The sequence below is a fragment of the Cryptomeria japonica genome, chromosome 2 (genome assembly GCF_030272615.1).
Source record: "Cryptomeria japonica chromosome 2, Sugi_1.0, whole genome shotgun sequence".
NCBI classification, from domain to species: Eukaryota; Viridiplantae; Streptophyta; class Pinopsida; order Cupressales; family Cupressaceae; genus Cryptomeria; species Cryptomeria japonica.
In genome coordinates, this window is record NC_081406.1 from 400,180,756 (window position 1) to 400,199,584 (window position 18,829).

At 35.4% G+C, this 18,829-nt stretch overlaps 1 protein-coding gene across 4 annotated transcripts in view; it reads right to left on the reverse strand.

Annotated features, from left to right (window-relative positions):
• Window positions 1–1,066: 1,066 nt before the first annotated feature.
• LOC131064454 (transcription factor GTE4) overlaps window positions 1,067–18,829 on the reverse strand; it is a 52,599-nt gene continuing 34,836 nt past the window's right edge. For 3 of the 4 annotated variants that reach the window (XR_009111273.2, XM_057998601.2, XM_057998600.2), the window contains one exon: window positions 1,067–1,815. The gene's annotated coding sequence lies outside the window, so the exon portion shown is untranslated. Of the gene's footprint in view, window positions 1,819–18,829 lie in introns of all 4 variants that reach the window. The other variant, XM_057998603.2, reaches the window with a different exon arrangement.

Sequence of the window (18,829 nt, forward strand, 5' to 3'; positions counted from 1 at the left end):
TTAAAAAATCAAATAACCGTTGTCTATCACAGCGAGTTCAATCTCCTCTCAAACACCAAGTTCACATTTATTTGTCATTTTATTCATGTCTCAGATTTGATCAAGTACACGTCTAAATCCAATGCTTTTATCCAGGGTAATTTATTTATTATTCTCTTGTTTGCAGTTATCCAGCCTACAAAATTATATAGGGTTGTTTTATTTCCTTACAACATTATATTTAAATATTTTGTGAGGCAATCTGCAAATACTATTATATTATTGCAGTACAAAATGAGAGAAACAGGAACAGCACATTAACTAATAAATTGAAAAACCATGCGCCCTTTACAAGACGAATAAGAAATTAATAACTATCACAAGTTTTCGGGTTGTTTTATTTCCTTAATAACATTATATTTAAACATTTTGTGAGGCAGTCTGCAAATAGTATTATATTATGGCAGTACACAATGTGTGAGAAACTGGAATCAGTACATTAACTAAATTTCAAAAACCATGCACCATTTTCAGTGACAAATAAGGAATTACGAACTATCACAAGTTTTCCCATGTAATATTGATATGTATTTAATAGCAAGGTCCATCAGCACATTTACAATGAAGACATTCCATTCCAATCCATATCAATATTCATGTTGATGACAAGAAGAGTTAGACAAACCCAGTACTCCTTATCGATATTGATCAGTGCAAATGCATGAAAAGTGTCCAATTAAATTCCAGGCAGGTGTTGTAATTCCAGATATCCACTGTGGCAAGTAACAAAAATCCACCACATATAAGGTACAGAAATTTTCTTACTGCGAGTAGGGACCAATACACTACTAAGCTAATGACTGGCTGGATCATTTTCTTTCAGCTATCTAAAATTATTCGAGTTCTTGAACACAAACTTCTCTAGGCATCCATTAATGCTCTAAGCATTTGCTCCATTTAGTGCACAGGAGTGTTCCACCCTATGCAACTCATTTAAAAGAATGGTAATACTCCACTACAAAACAAAAGATACTTAAAGGTCTTGAACCTATACTTTATGATCAACTTAAAAAGGCATACCAGAAGATATCCATAATACCAAAGGATCGTAATTATCAAAGCCTTCTCTAAAGTTGTTAAAAAGATAACTGGCTGTCAACAGTATGCTTATTTGAACTGAACTACAGATTGGATAGCAGCTGATCTTACACCTGTAATGACAAGCTAGGAATCACTCCGACTTCAAGGAAATAGCATTTGACAACAATTCAAATTTAATTTTACAACTCAATTTTTTCTAACAAATTCAGGGCATCAGAACTAAAAAAGAGATCATATAATACATCCATTCAATCAACAATTAATAGTACAGAACATGGCTTAAATCTGTTCATTCAGTATGAACAGAACAAAGGAGGTCACGAAGTTCTCAACCTCTTCTTGCTTATCAATGCCATGTGAAAGGCTGGAGTGTAGAACATTGAGCACTTCTTATCCTGTAGCCATGATAGACAAAGAACACCTGTGGAGAGAAATTGCTTTTAAGGTGATGGCCGGCCTTAATTGCAGCAATTGTCTTTCTTTCAACCCATATGGATGTCTTTTAAAAATGTACAGGTGATTTTGTGATCATCTCCTAAAGGTGACAAAGACATCCACGACTTTGTTACCTGATGAGTCTTGATAGAATTATATATTTCTTCTTCCTCCTTAAATCTATACCAGTCCAAAGTGATCACACTTAATGGTATGCCTAAATCGAATCCTGTGACACAATGGATCCTGGTGACATAAAACCCAAAAAAATCTTCAACTCCATATCAAGCGCGAAGACACCTGCTGAGCAAACACAACAAAATTATTATTTATCAGACAGTTAACAGAATAATAAAATAAGGGGTAAATTTAATATTTATCAGACTGAACAGAATAATAATATAAGTGGGATATGAAGCTTTCTGTAAACGATTAATTTATTGTATGGTACAGTACTGTATACTAAAATAGATTATGAGCTTATGCTGGAATTCACATTCATATGGACAAATAATAAATATAATTCAATCAATCAGCTGCCACTGCAAAAAACGAAGGCATGCATGACCACATCAATCATAAAGCAAAAGACTGCAAAATGAGCATTTCTATAATTCATTGGAACGTGAAACCAAACTAGGATTTCAGACTTTCAAAGCTGATGTAATGTCTATGACTTTGTTCCCAATAAATGTTTAAGAAGTTAAAAACCATTCAAAACGTAAGTTTTTACTACTAGATATTTCCTTCGCCAGATTAGATCCCATCTCACCAAAGCAAGCAAAAATTCCAATAGCTGAAAAGAGAACTAATTGTCTCTCGAGACAGCAGAGTGTAGAAGAGATACTGATATTATTTGGCATTTTGTGCCTCCTCCAGTAGGTGACTGAGGTTGGGAACTCCAGAGGAGACAACCATTCAGCAAGAGTAGGAAGCAGGATGATTGATAGATCAAGGAAAGAAAAGCAACTCCGGTCCTCCTCCAATTACAGGAAGATAGACAAATAGGCAAACTCTGACCCTTCCAATGAATCAAATCAAAAGATAGCCAGCAATAAAAAACAGAACCTGATTTTCTGAAGAATACAAGGTAAAGGGGGGCAAAGCTTGAGGGCAAATACAGTAACCTGATTTTCTGAGGAATACAAGGTAAAGAGGGGCAAAACCTGAGGGTAAATGCAGTGGATGGATGAAGAGGATGTAACTTAGTTCTATTTCCAGTATCATGGGATAAAACATACATCCGAGATAATTTTTATTTATATAAGACCCTTAGAAGCTATTCCTGAGAATGATGTGCAAGTCCAGTATCTTCCATGAATCATAACCACCTTCAAAGAAACTTCACTTAAATGGGTTCTTATCTTTAAAGAAAGAATTCATCCCTCAGGTGAATCGATACCTGTGAGAGGGTTTTTTTCCTTTAAAAGGAATCAGCTGTGGCAATTGGAAACTACTATCGGGCATCATCCTGACCCCATCAGTCACATTGTGGAGTTCTAAAAGAGATGAATGTAATCAGACTTTTTTTTCAAAATATGCTCAAGCCAATCAGAAGTGAAAATATGAGAGGTTAAGGAAGGTCCTATAAAGCTTATCCCTAACAATGCCAAATGTCAGTTGGTAGGAAGATGGCACCAAGTTACCATCCTCAACATTTCCTACAAATTTTCAGCAATAGGCATTGACCAGAAGGATTAATTATCCAAATGGCTGGATAGTCAAAAAGAAGCAGACTAGTTTTATTAAAAAGTTAGTTGATCTCTGATAATCTTATAACTACATGAGAGGACCTCCAGAGAAGGTGCCAAAACGAGTTAATAAGTAATACAAGGCAAGGGAAGCTGGAATTAAGGGGCATGTGCAGTGTACGGATGAAACCATAAAGGGGATGCATCTATTATAAGTTCTAGATCTAATACACAAGGAGAAAAACAAAAAATCAGAGCAAACTTTGCTCTGTGAGATGCCAGACAAATCCTTTATGAGAATGAGATGCAAATTTGGGTCATCTTTCACAATCAGTTTCAAAGAATCTTCACCAAAGTGATATCTTAACATTGTGTGACACTGCAATAAAGCTGGTCAAATAAGTCTTTTCACATAAAGTCAAAACCTGCAAGAGGGTTTTTATCTTTAGGACAATATAGCTGTGGGGCTTAAAGGCTACTGTTGAACAGTCTCCTGGTCCAGTCTTCTGGTAGATTTCCATGTGCAGCGTGGTCAACCCAACTATTTACAAAAGGTGCATTAAATCTAGTGGAGTTGGAAATATGAGGCCAATGCCGGTCTTATGGAACATTCCCCAAAGATGCTACAACAGTTTTGGTAGGAGGATGACAACCAATTACCCCACCTAATGTCTCTATAAATTCTTAAAAAATGAAGTGGTCAGAAAGATTAAATTGCCAGTTGACTGGATTGTCAAAAAGGGGAAAACTGGTTTTAGTAAGCACAGGTCGATTGTTGATAACCTTATAACAATTTGGGCATGCAGTAACTGAGTTCATGAGGAATACAAGGCAAGGAGGGCTCTAATGGTGCAAAGTCAGGCAATCTATCATGATCACTTTCAAAGAATCTCCATTTATGTGGGTTCTGATCTTGCATGGCACTGTACTATAGCTGGTAAAACAAGTTATCCTTTGGAGCTAGGACAATTCTACTAAAAGATGTGTAATGGGAGCAGTCCAGCATTTTCCAAAATATGGGTGCAGTCCCCAGCTGTCTGCTTATGTTTTCTCACGGAAGCTTTGTGTAAGGCTACTTTTCATTAATATCACTCCCTCATGCTAGGGGAGTTGAGTTTATTAAAGCAAGATGTTGGTTGAAGTCTAGATCTTAGCACCATGAGGCGCAGGAGCAAATGTTATCTTTTCTCACTTTCTTTGAAAGAAACTTCCCTCGTATGCCTGCTGTTAAAGGTGGCCCATCCACCTTGTTTGATGATAGGGAGATCATGCATCATTGGTCCATTGATTGGGAGGAACTGTTTCCTGCATAGCACCAATTTGAATTGGCTTGGTCAATCCCCAAGAACTTATCCTACCCCAATCGAGATGGCCCCTACCTATATAACTGGTGTGGGCCCTACTCTATGGAAGAAAAGCCAGTGTTTGGTAAACCATAATTTCAGACACCTTTCTAACAGCGATTCAGGACAAACAGAATGGGTAACCGTATAAAAAGGGGAGGGAAGCGAGCTGGCCACCCTATGGATAGTAGGGGGCCCCACCCCTTTATGTTTTACGACTTATAGTAGGGGCATGCTTGAAAGAGACAGCAATGGTGCCATATCCTAACTCCAAAAAATGCATTTTAGCAACGAACTTCCCTAGACTAAACATTCTACTACTTAAATATCTGCAAAAGAAGCAACAAACATCAATCCTACATCCACACAGGGGTTCTATAGGTTCTTTTGCTACCATCATTCCTGATGTCTTTGAAAAGAGTTTTGTACAGAGAAAACAAAGTAGACGTCAACATCAATGAAGATAATACAACATGGTTGAAGTCAAATTCAAGCATATCCATAGAAGAGTCAAGCTCTTGCACATTGAGGCACATACATAAATGTTATCTTTTCTCACTTTCTTAAGAAGACGCTTGCTTCCCTTTTATGTTAGACTGATGTTGTCGACATGTAAAATTGTCCTTGCCTAATTAAATAAATATTTTATTTATTTATTGTATCCTAAGCCTTCTATTAATTAAATAGATTTTATTTATTTAATTAATTCACTTATCCTCTTCTAGCCTCTCCTCATTTAAATAGATGTTTTTATTTATTTAAATTATCCTTTCCCTAAATTAAATAAATATTATATTTATTTAATTGGTCCCACCTCTTCGATTAATTAAATAGATCTTTATTTATTTAATTAATTCATTAGCTTTTTCTATTCATGACACTTGTCATTCATGTCTTAATTTGTCTTAAACCACCTCTCTAATATTTTATTATTTTCTCTACCTACCCTTTAATCCTAGCCGACCATTTATCCTTTCACCTCTTAAACTTATCCCTCCATTTTCTAAGGTGTATTGTGCACAAGAGCTCAACAATCCGTTCTTTGTTGAGCTCTTGTGCACAATACAAAATATGAGAGAAATCATATCAAACAAGATCAATGGAGATTAAACCCTACTAAGTATGCGAATGGTATAATCTTCCTATTTTGTTGTGATTTGCATGTTTTAGGTTCTTCATTGGTGTATGGTAGATTCTTAATTGTAGAACTAGGGTTTTATGTGGTTGGATCTTTGTTGGTATACAATAGTTTAACATTCCATTTTCACAGATGTAATTTATGTTCCATGAAGTAATAAAAGATGCATTTCTCCAAACCAGACGTCTCCAAGCATATCCATAAAAGAGTCGAGCTCTTACACACCAAGGCACAGGCATAAATGTTATCTTTTCTCACTTTCTTAGGAAGACACTTCCATTTTATGCCTGCTGTTAGACTGCTGTAATTCTATGTTCAGTGGAGTAATAGAAGATGTATTTCTCCAAAATAGAAGTCTCCATAAATGCATTTTGGCAAGGAACTTCCCTAGGCTAAATATTCTGCTACCTAAATGTCTGCAAAGAAGCAACAAACATAAATCCTGAATCCACATAGGGACTCTATAGCTGTCATCATTCTTTGTATGCTTGAAAAGAGGCTTGTACAGAGAAAACAAACTAGATCCACTAATCATTCCTTATGTGGAAATGCTCCTTTGCAACTTGAAGGTTGAGTAATGGGATAGGCCTTTTTATAGAAACACTCCTTTCCAGCTCGAAGGATGACTGGATAGAATATATTCAGTGAAAGAAAATAGGAGGAAAGCCATCTATTAACTGAAAAACAAAGAGATCTGCAGAGAATTTTTATCATAATCAATACTCCATAAGTGAATGGCTCACTTTATGCCTCCAGAAACTGTCTGTTAATGCATGGCCAAACCCCATGAAGGGCCACACGGTCCAAACATTCCTCGGCATCAGTTGACAAGTGTGAGAATAAACCTCCAATCCTCCATTGATGTATCAAGAAATTGGAGACATGTGAAAAGGTTGTCTAATATGCACTGGTATTGCACTTTTCTTGATCATACAGAGCATTTTTATCATAATCAATACTCCATAAGTGAAAGGCTCACTTTATGCCAAACTGTCTATTAATGCATGGCCAAACCCCATGAAGGGCCACACAGTCCAAACATTCCTTGGCATCTGTTGACAATGTTGTGAAATATGGATTGAAGAATAATGACAGCGATTCTGGAAGACTGATTGCCGTGAGTTATTGATCGTCTCCATCATTGAATCCGGTTTAAATACAAGAGGAAAGGTTGCCTACGTAGGGACATGTCCATATGTGGCAGTTGCCACGTATGGACATGCCCCTACGGAGGCAACCGTTTATAACAATTAGTTTGTTTATGTTTAATTTCCAAACTGTATGCTCTGTTAGTATATCACTCTCCAGATAATAACCGATTTACCATCAGTTAGATTCACGAGGGCTATATCTTAACACTCCCTCTTAGCAGAAGTGGATCTAAGTAATTTTCTTGGGAGCATATTCTGTCATGACTTCCAACACAATTCGGGACAACATTTAATATAGTCTTATCATGACAATAAACTCAATATCATGATATCCGGCTCAGTCCGGGACAACCACTTAAGAAGTCAATCATGAGATGATCACATACTTTAGGATCAAGATATCCAGCACAGTCCGGGACAACAACTTAATGTAATCAATCTTGACACTTGGTCAACTATTGTCAAGATCGTCACCTTGAAATAGTAACCTTAAACATAAGAAGATCGTCATCTTCTTGAACACAGTTAGAATATTGCAATATACATTTTATTTATTTATTCATGAACAAATTACACATGGTAGGAATTTCATCCTAATAATCTCAGTTATAATCTAGTCATACCAAGTTTACTTCTGAAGTATTCTATCTTCAATCTTGCAAGTGGCTTGGTGAAGATATCAGCATTTTGTTCTTCAGTACTGATGTACACTAGTTTTATGACGTTTCGATCTACCATATCTCTTATGTAGTGATAAAGGATCTCAATATGTTTGGATCGATTGTGAAAAACTGGATTTATTGAGAGCTTGATACAGCTCTGATTATCACAGTGAATTATTGTTGAATTCAAAGTTTTTCCAAATAATCCAAATAATAACTTTCTTAGCCATACCACTTCACGAGCTCCCATGGAGGCTGCCATATATTCTACTTCGGTGGAGCTTTGTGCAACTGCTGACTGTTTTCTGTTGAACCAAGATATCATAGCAGAACCAAGACTGAAGCAACACCCTGTAGTACTTTTACGGTCAGTGGTACTTCCGGCCCAATCAGAATTAGAATATCCTTCAAGTTGAATCTTAGCATTTTCATACTTTAAGCCAAGTCCGATTGTGCCTCGTAAATATCTTAAAATGTGTTTAGCAGCCATTAAATGTATCTTCTTAGGTTCAAACATGAAGTGACTTAATACATTTGTAGCATAGCAGATATCAGGACGAGTATTTACCAAATACATGAGTGAACCGACGATTTGTCTGTAGAGTGTGGGATCTGTAGGTTCTGAATCTTCTGCCTCAATTTTCAGCTTGTGCAAATTAGTTTCCATTGGTGTAGCTAATGGCTTACACTCCATCATCCCAAATCTAGTTAGAATATATGTGGTGTACTTTCCTTGATTTAGGAAGATGTAGTTTTTCTTCTGCCATACTTCTAATCCCAGAAAATAATGTAGAAGCCCTAGATCCTTCATATCGAATTCTGCTGCCAAATCTTGCTTACATTTCTCAATGAGATTATCCTCTCCTGTTATCAAAAGATCATCCACGTAAAGGACCAATATAATCATATTGCCATTTGAAACCTTGAAGTAAATGTTGGGATCTGCTAGGTACTTGGAGTACCCTAGTTTGGAGAGATAGTTGTCTATCCTTGCATACCAGGCCCTAGGTGCTTGTTTTAACCCATAGAGAGCTTTCTTTAGTTTACAAACATAGCAATTTTTATCACGTATGGTGAATCCTTCTGGTTGTTCTATATATACTTCTTCAATTGAACCATTTAGGACGGCAGTCTTTACGTCCATTTGGTGAATTTTCCATCCTTTGGATGCTGCAATTGCAATGATTGTTCTTACTGACGTATACCGAGCAACTGGGGCAAATGTCTCTTCATAATCAATTCCTGCTTTTTGAGAGAATCCCCTGGCCACAAAGCGAGCTTTATGTTTTTCAATGCTGCCATCAGATGCATATTTGATCTTGAATAACCACTTGGATGAGACAACTGATTTGTCTTTTGGTCTAGGCACTATATCCCAAACATCATTCTTTAGTATAGATTGATATTCTTCAACCATAGCATCTTTCCAAGCCTGTTTTGATAAGGCTTCTCTGACATTTGTTGGTTCAGAATTTGTGAGTTCGGTTAGAAGTGCAGCATAACATTTTAGAGTTTTTGTTCTCTTATTTTCTTTGGAAATTTCATTTGGTTCTACATTATTCTCTTCAATCATTTTCCTTGCCCATAGAGGTCTTTTCTTGTTATTGAGTGTTTCAATATTTTCATCAACAAGAGGTTCAGAAGCTCTTATGATGTCCTCCCTCTCAGTGTCTGAAGGTTCGGAATTTTCTATGATATTCTCCCTCTCAATCTCAGTTATGTGATCTTCTTTTTCTTTAGTAATGTTATCATCCTCAGGTTCTTTGAGTGTAGTGTTTTCTTCAAACTTTACATCTCTACTTATCTCAACAGATTTTTTCCTTGGAATGTAAATGCGATATCCTTTAGTATTTTCACTATAGCCAATGAAGATACCTCTTTTTCCGGATGGTTCTAGTTTTGTCCTCTTTTCTTTAGGAACATGGATATATACGGGACAGCCAAATATCCTTAAATGACTTAAGTCTGGTTTGTTCCCTGTAAAAGCTTCTTCAGGAGTTATGTTTTCTAGAACTGAGTGCGGACATCTGTTTTGAATGTAGACTGTTGTATTTGAAGCTTCTGCCCAGAATGAAGTGTGTAAGTTTTGGTCATGCATCATGGCTTTTGCTGCTTCAATTATGGTTCTGTTCTTTCATTCTGCTACTCCATTCTGTTGTGGATTATATGGTACAGTATACTCCCTCTTAATCCCAACAGAATTACAAAAGTCTTTGAAGTTGTCAGATGTATATTCTCCCCCATTATCGGATCTTAACACCTTAATTTTCTTCCCTGACTGGTTTTCTACTAGTGCCTTGAATTCTTTGAACTTAGATAGTACTTCATTTGAGTCTTTGCACTTTAGAAAATATATCCATGTTTTTCGAGAGTAGTCGTCAACAAAGATTATGTAGTATAAGGATCCAGTTAGGGATGGTGTTGACATGGGACCGCATAGGTCTGAGTGAATTAGTTCTAAAATAACTTTTGATTTGTGCTCGCTTGAGGGAAAAGAAACTTTGACATTCTTTCCCAAGGCACATCCTTTGCAAATGCCTGTGTGTTCAGATTTTAGTTGGGGCAGTCCTGAAGTAATCTTCTTTATGTTGGATAGAGCACTATATCTTAGGTGTCCTAATCTTTTGTGCCATAATTCATTATTATTTGAAACTTCAAGATTTAGTGCTTCCTTTTGATCACTGCATAGTTTGTATAGGCTACCATCTCTTGAACCTGCTGTTATGGCATTTTTGATATTTGTATTTTTAGGCCAGAGTAGAACTTTATCTTCATTGAAGGTAACCCGATATCCTTGATCAGCTAGGCCTGAGATTGAGACTAGATTTCTTTTTATTCCAGGTACAAACAGAACATCCTTTAATTGTAGAGATACTCCATTTCTTAGTTTGATAGTACAGGTCCCAATTCCTTTCACAGGATATGTGGAGTTATCTCCAATAGTAACCTCTTCACTTGAGTGCCCGTTAAGTGTTTCAAACTGATTTCTGAATCCAGTTATATGCCTTGATGCTCCATTGTCTACGATCCAAGTGTTTTTATTTGTATTTATTTCGCTTGATAGGGCTAAGAAGAAAAGTGAGTTTTCTCCTTTGACTTCGGCTAGAGTAGCTTGTGTTTTCTTCCTTTCTGGACAATTCCTGTGAGTGTGCCCATATTTGTCGCATTTGTAACACTGAATTTTAGACATATCTCTTTTCTGATGGTTTTTATTTCCTCTCTTCCGTTTGGAGAACTGTCTTTTTGTTGAAGGTATTCGTATTAAGTGCTTGGATTTCTCCTCCTTTATTTGGCCCTAATCCTCTTGAGATTAGTCGAGATTCCTCTTGAATGCACTCATTCTTAAGTTGTTCAAATTTGGGTAAGGGGGGTGTTCTGCTAATACATTGAATGTAGGATTCCCATGAAATTGGTAATCCTCTTAGGGCTATGAGAGAGATTTCTTGATCATCTACCTCATTTCCAATAGTTTGTAATTGGTCTTTTACTTCAGATATCCTTGAAAAGTATGTAGATATTGTATCATCTTTATTCATCTTTATGTTTAAAAGTTGTTGTTTCAAGGTTAACATTCTGCTCGCATTGTTAACTTCATATGTATTTTTAATGGTTTTAAATACTTCATATGCTTTAGGCAGTCTGGCTATAGATGGAAGAATATGATCTTTGACTGAGTCAATAATTATTTTCTTTGCTTTATTATTACGCCTTTTCCAGGTAGATTTCTCTGGTTCATCATTTGGCATGTCTAGATTTTCTTCTATGTAAGACTCTAATTCTAGTTCTTCATGAATGGCAATGATTCATATCTTCCAGGAAACGAAGTTGGAGGCTCCTTCGAGTCTATCTTCCACTCTCATATTACTTGACATTTTGAATATTTTCTTAGTCGGATATATCCTCTGCGTATATAGCCTCTGCGTCGATTTGTTATTTACTTCCGATAAATGCTTATGGGTAATATGGCTGTCTAATTTATTCTCTTAATATGCTGGCTCTGATACCATGTTGTGAAATATGGATTGAAGAATAATGACAGCGATTCTGGAAGACTGATTGCCGTGAGTTATTGACCGTCTCCATCATTGAATCCGGTTTAAATACAAGAGGAAAGGTTGCCTACGTAGGGACATGTCCATATGTGGCAGTTGCCACGTATGGACATGCCCCTACGGAGGCAACCGTTCATAACAATTAGTTTGTTTATGTTTAATTTCCGAACTGTATGCTCTATTAGTATATCACTCTCCAGATAATAACCGACTTACCATCAGTTAGATTCACGAGGGCTATATCTTAACAGACAAGTGTGAGAATAAACCTTCAATACTCCATGGATGTATCAAGAAATTCGAGACTTGTGAAAAGGTTGTCTAATATGCACTGGTATTGCACTTTTCTTGATCATACTTGGTCAAACCCATTAAAACCCCAACATTTGCAACATTGCTTAGCATCTGCTGATAAGTCAGAGAATAGACCTTCAATGCACAAGTAATGTGTCAATCTAGGAGTTCTGAAACTTGAGAGATGGTACTTCAAATATCTTTCTAATATCCTTTATTAACATCTAAATATGAGAGCAATACAATGATTGTAAATCATATTTCTGAAAATGAAGAATAAAGAAAATTAACAAATAAAAAGATAAAAAGTTCTCAGATGTTCTTGCTTATGCTACCACGGTCTAGCAAACATCAGTCACCCACGAGGAGATTTCCTAGAAATAGATTGCACAAATCTGTTAAGGAAGAAACTGTTTGTGACTTGTATTGAATAAAAAATAAGTTTAAGATACAATGGCTGTAATTCTGATAAAACTGAATTTTAGGCAATAAGAACACAAACCTTTGCTCCTTAATGAAGAGAAGATATATAAAATGATTTTTGTAAGCAATATTTAATTGACACAGCAGATCGAATCTGAACATCATTCACACACCATGTATAAATAATGGGTCATTATAAAATATTGTAAATAAACTTGTATTAAAAAAAAAATTTACATTATTACTTTTATTGATAAGGGACTCTATTAATGACAAAACTCATATTGCAATTTGTAGCTGAGACTTTCTTTGTGTAGAAGGTTGAGGCATGGTTGTGTCAATGCAATTATTTTTGTCAGATAGAAGGTAACTGCTACTTGCAAAATGCTGCAAGTGACGCAATCCAAAATCATCTTTTACTTGGACTTAGTTTTGATTTGTCTCTCTCTACAAACAATTCGCTAGAACCATTACTAGCAACTGGGATACAAGTAAATGCTGTCAATTATTATATATATTATAAATAAGATTTTACAAGTAATATCCAAGTATCTCTAGGAATCAAAATTAACTTAATTTCCATTCAGGTTCCTTATCTCTGCCATCACGCATAGCTTACTTATTCTATATGCAGCAAGAATGAAAACAGGTGCTTCTTGCAACAGGTTTGCAGCTAGCAAATGCCCAAAACTTAAGTTGTTAACAGTCTTCTTTATTTATCCCTGATTAAAATTGCCGTTATTTGCTAACAACACATCTGATGCAGGTATTTGCTACTTTAAATTGAGTGCAAAGATTCTCAAAATCAGCATTTCATTCATTTATGTACTGCAATTTTGAAATATGGTGTGTCATTAAAACTATTTTTACCATCTCTCTTTACATAAAATCTTGCTAGTGTTGTGCATACGTACTGTGTATTTGGAAGAAAAAAAAGATTCTTAACAAAACGAGACATTTCATTGATATTTAATGATCATAACAGAATGTGTAATCTATATTTATCAAATTTAGGGCAATACAAGCTTAAGTTTGCAGAGGCGGTATTTCCAGATATTATTAAAAAATAGCAGATTAATCACTACCAAAAAAAAAAACACCATATAAACAAAGAAATACCACCAACATAAATATCTACTACTTCTTGACAAAATGCAGATTTGAAAATGATTTGAATGAAAAACAGCCGAGATTATTTATTATTATAACAGGATGTGAATCTCAATTTATCAATACCAGGGTAAGACAAGCTTCACAGGTAGCATTACCCAGATATTCTTGAAACTTTGACAGATTAATATACTATCAACTACATGTCTCCAAGTCCATATAAATACACAAATGCACTAAAATAGTTCAACTACCCAGTTATATGCTACAATATGTAACTTAAAAATATAAAACAGGGGAAAATCTCTCAAACAAATGAAGATTTATTTTTATGGATCATTGATCAAAAAATTATTTCTTCTATCTCATGTGGATCTACATCAGGTCTGCCTCTTAATATAACTTGACCAAATTCTGCATCCTGTTCTAATAAATTGTGCATATCATCAATTTTTCTTACAGTCCATGCTTTTGCAAGATGTCATGCCCCAGCCTTAATTACATTTTTCCACATCGTCCTTAGGATGAGTTCAGATATATATAATTCAGAAAATTCTTACTTTGTAAGACTTCACAATTTTCTGTGGGAATCAATAGATTAAGCCCTAATTATCGTCATAAGTAGTAATGAGAAGGCAGATCAATACATAAGAATATACAGTGATCCTTATATAAGTCAACACAACAGCAGATCGAAGAATTCATTGGATGAGCAGTCAGCCTAGACAAGACTCTTTTCCATCATACAACACCCTCTACAAGGAATAATGCCCGGATTTGTCAAGGCAAAGAACGGGTTGTTAAGGACCATAACAATAATTGATTTAATTAAGGGGCAGAAGATATGAGGGAAGGGGCATTACTCCTGGGAGGGTTGTGACCAAATAAAGACACAACCTTCCACCATCTCTTGAGGATATATAACCAGAACAACATATCAATCGAAGGCGGATATAGCCCACAGTTTTATCATCATCGAAGGATACAGAATATATTAATAGAATAGCAGATCATTAATATATTAATAGCAACTAAGATTAAGGAAGCAACAGATTAAGTCTGTAAATGCAGCGCTTTCTTTAAGAAATGTTAATCTTGCATGAAGCGACCCTTATTTCCCTTAACAACAGCAATTATACCTTTAACTACAGCAATCAAGTGAAAGGACAGCGGTTGGTGCCTTTTAAAGACAAAGGGTTATGACCCTTCCCATTGTGGAGGACATGTAAAAAGAGAATGATAAAGGGAAATAGAGAGAATAAGAAATATGTACAGCAAGGAAATTAAGACATTAGATATCTATTGGAAATAAATATCGAATACAGATCTGATTGAGATCATAAGGCAATAAGCATCTGAGTTTATCACACAGTAAGATATAACAATCCATCCCAAAAAACAGAGGCGTTGTGTTGTGATGTTTTCACACATCGCCCCATTGCAAATGGGGACCCCCTTGTTTTTTCTTTTTAGGGTAGTGTTTTGGCGTCTTAGGGTTTTGTCTCCAGTCTCTCACCTCTGCAAATGAGTCAAGTTTTTTAAAATTTGGAGGAGTCACCAAAATTAGTGAACTGAAGGAATGGTGGAAAGAGTGTTTTGATGCTACAAATGTGCTCAGATAGGTCGAAGGAGTAAAATCGCAATTTCTTGGGGTCAATTTCCACAACTTCCTATTTTTAGAAAATTTTACTTTTTTGCTTTTTTCTAAATTCAGAAAGTTTTGTTTTTTGGCATTTTGAGGCCAATCCGGGAACCTGCTTTTTCGGTCTGCTTTTTTTCTTGAAAATAGAAAGTTGTTTTTTTCTAGAAATAGAATGTTGCTTTTTGCTTTTTCCAAGAACGCAGGTGGTCGTCAAGGTAGGAAAGATGTTAAGGAGAATTCATCCAAAACAAACTTTTGAATCTAGAGGATAATTTCCAAAAAAGCTAATTGAAGATCACAAGAAAAATCCCTAAGTCTGGAGATTGGATCAAGAAATTCCTTGTCCAAATCATGAAAGTCCCTTGGGAAAGAAGGAAATTCCTAATCTCACGCAAAGCCTGCCCAAGACACATAAAAAGTTCCTCAACTGCTAGCAAAGTCCACCCTAGGAGTGGGTGAGAAAAGTGTTGGTACTTTGAGAAAAGAAAAAGTACAGAATTTTGGCTAAGTGTGGTAACATGGTGAAAATTTCCAATCTATGCTGAAGTCCGCCCTTCTCCAAGCATGAATTCCTCATGCCACATCCAAGTCCGCCCTGCCTTAGGAAGAATTTCCTTGTCTTCCTACCAAGTCCGCCCAAGGCATTGAAGAATTCCTTACCCAAGGTGAAGTTCGCCAAAGGAGAATGAAAGAAAATATGGCTAAGTGTTGGCGGATAGCAAGAAAGACTTGAGTCAAGATGATATTCACATGGAAATTTTCCTATCCAAATGCTAGGTCACCCTTTTAAACCAAGAAAATCCTTTGGCCAAGTATGAGGATCACCCAAGCATGCTAGAGAAGTTCCTCAACCACACGTTAAGTCTGCCAAGGCATGAGAGAATTATCCTAAGTTGTGATGTCCCCATCTAAACAATCAAAACATGATAATGCCGCTCTAAAATAGAATTTAATAATAAATAATAATATAATTAAAATATAAAAATATATGTATATAACCAAATAAATGAATAGAATAAACTAAATAAATTCTTAATAACAATAATAAACAGGATTTAATATATAGTTTATATTTATTAAATATTAGTACTAATTTCATATTTATCAAATAATAATATAAATTTTACAATAATAAAGATGGTCAAGTCTAAGTAGCAGCATCTATTAGATTAATGAGGCCTCAATCCATCTAAAGAAGGCACGATTAATATCTATAGTAGTAAAAAGATTCAGACTGACAGAGGATTACTCTAAGATTAACAAAATTATTTCTCATAAGTAAGTGTCGGTGTAAGCCTCATATGACTGCAGAAGTATTATACACAGAAGTGGAAGTCCGCTACACCAGACTCAATATTTTCGATTTCCAACCAAGACATCAATGCTTAGGCGTTGATTGGTTTGTTACCAATAAGATTCAACTCATTATATGTGCCAACAATTATAAAAAGAAGTAATTTAAACGTAAGTTTGTTTATTTTTAAAAATGAATAGTTATGGAAAGACATGGTCAAGCATCCACGATTTATGAAAGGATGGCTTCAACGTACTTACAGAATAGGAATATTAGGTGTGCCACGTATTAATGAAAAGGGAGGTGTTCCTTGAGCAAAGGATATATCTCTTCACTAGAAATCCGTATTTATAAGGAGGAATATGGAATTCAGATGGGGGAAATTAGGAAGGCAGCGGTGAGAATCCCACAAGTTTAGTTATTATTGGACATGAATACATCTCCAGACAGCAGCAATTATAATATGCGCTAATTAATATGTTAAGAGGCTACAGCAGATATATATATATGTGAAATACCTAATCAGATTTGATTATTCTATTTGACTCAAGCAGCACTCAGAAAACATATCTTAATTCAGCATCATTTATAATTATCTTGTGATGTGGAAGCAGATTATAAGAGAGGAATTCCACGTGGGGGTCTTTAGATCTGACAGATATCAGAATTAAAGTAAGAAGACTGCAATAGAAATTTAGATTTATTAGTATGGGAATAAGCTTGTCAAAGTGCTTTGGGGCCCACACAATAAATTTTCAAGATTCTTATAATAAAAGAATTCCCAAACAATCAGCAGATGAATATTTTGTCATTCTGATTCCTATAGTAGATGGACCCTCATACGGTGACTGCAGCATTAGGAAAGATTCCACAATTTTTGTGTGTTATTTGCAACAGCTCCACTAAAATGGAATGGGACCCATTTGGGAGAGTTTGGAATATTGGTTGTGGTTTTTATTTCAGCCCCTCTTAAGTCTTGCAGATTATTGATTGTGATTTGAGCAATCTGCATTATCAAAAGGGTCAACAAAGGTTTAAGAGGAGTCAACGAACTGCTGTAGATTGAAGATTTTTGTTTGGGAAAATTATTTGTGTTTTTTTACCCATTCTCCACTAATTATGAGATACCAATCAGATAAAGGCTGCAGTAAAACATGTTCAACAGTATTCAACAGTATTCAACAGTAAGAGTCAGCAATGGTTTAAAGGGTTGTTGGGACAGCATGGAAGATCTATAAATAATTTTGGGAGCAGACTTTTGAAGCATTTATATAAGTTTTATAAAAAAGAATGTTTGCATATTAGAGCATAGTAGAATAAGACATTGGATAAGTCCATCTGCCAAATTAGGAGATAAGTTCTATCCTCCAAACTACTCTTGGAATTTTAAGGAATTTTAAGTTAAGAATTGTGATGAAATGTATTTAGTTCTGATGAACTTATGTTTATTATCATATTACAACTCAGTTTAAGTTAAAATTGTTATCTCAGGACTACATTAAGGCAAAATCCCAAATGGGAACATTACATTAGTCATCATGAAGTCTGCCCTTGGTGGATAAAGAAGAAGTTTGACTAAAGCAAGTGTGGAGAACAAGAAGTTCACCCAAGTTGAGAAGGAAAAATTTGGTTAAGCTGAGGTGGATTAAAATAATTAAAGCAATGGTCAAAAGCAAAGAGAAAATTCGCCCAAGGTGAAAGTGGAGAGATTTGAATTTTTTTTGGCCAAGTAAGGCAACATAGGAAAATTTGCAATCAAGAGGAAAGTTCGTCGTGGATTGCTTGGTGAAAATCCTTGTTCAAACAGGAAGAACATCCAATGCCTAAGGAAGAAATTCCTTGATTGCCAAGCATCAAGTATGCCTAGGAACATGGAAAATCTCTCCAAGCAACAAGGATTATCCACAAGACCATAGGAAATCCGCCCAAGGGGATAAGAAAAGAGGAAGAATTTGAAAATTTTGGTTAAGTGTTGATGAATAAAGCAAAAAAAGGTTGAAATCAAGATAAAATTTGCCCGTGTTGAAAAGGTTCAAAACTCTATAAAATTTGCCTAAGAGAAAAAGTTCAAAATTGCAAACTTACAAAACATCTTCCAAGAGAATTTCAAAGCCAGTTTCCACACTCAAGGACAAATTTGAAAGTGATTCCTCAAGCAATTTAGGGAATTGAGGGCGGCTTTTCATTCGAATTCCAAATTTATTTCAGATTTTCAATCAGAATTTCTAAATTTTCCAGACATGCATAAGAACTTTCATTTCGAATTCTTCAAATTTTATTCAAAAACATCTTTTTTTTTATGGTTTTTAGGGGCAAATGCTTAAATTTCCAAAATTTTACTAAGTTTGATTTCTCGAATTTCATAAGAAATATAAGAATTATCCGTTGAAAATTCCCTCAAACTTTCCAAACATCCAACCCCCTTATTATTTTTAACTTAGAAAATTTTCATGACTTTCAAGTGGTAAATGTCAACTCGAGGAATTTCTAGAAAGGCGCAGATGAAGTTCAATA